Raw genomic sequence first — 249 nt, forward strand, 5'->3', positions numbered from 1 at the left:
GCAAGGAATCATTTCAGAAACAAAATAACTGTGATCGCATGACAAGACAAACCGACGTAGAAAATCAGATTGGTGGACGATGTCAGTTGTGACAATATGATGTGGTCTTACGACACGATAATGACTTCTCCCTGACAAGGTATATTGGTCTGCATCCGTTTCTGTGACGCCTGACCCCAATGCCTTTAATTCTGATCTAAAGGATCAAAATTGGATCAAGGGAAGTTCGGTCGTCTTAACCGGACAGTT

Source organism: Penaeus monodon, chromosome 22 (assembly GCF_015228065.2).
Source record: "Penaeus monodon isolate SGIC_2016 chromosome 22, NSTDA_Pmon_1, whole genome shotgun sequence".
NCBI lineage: Eukaryota > Metazoa > Arthropoda > Malacostraca > Decapoda > Penaeidae > Penaeus > Penaeus monodon.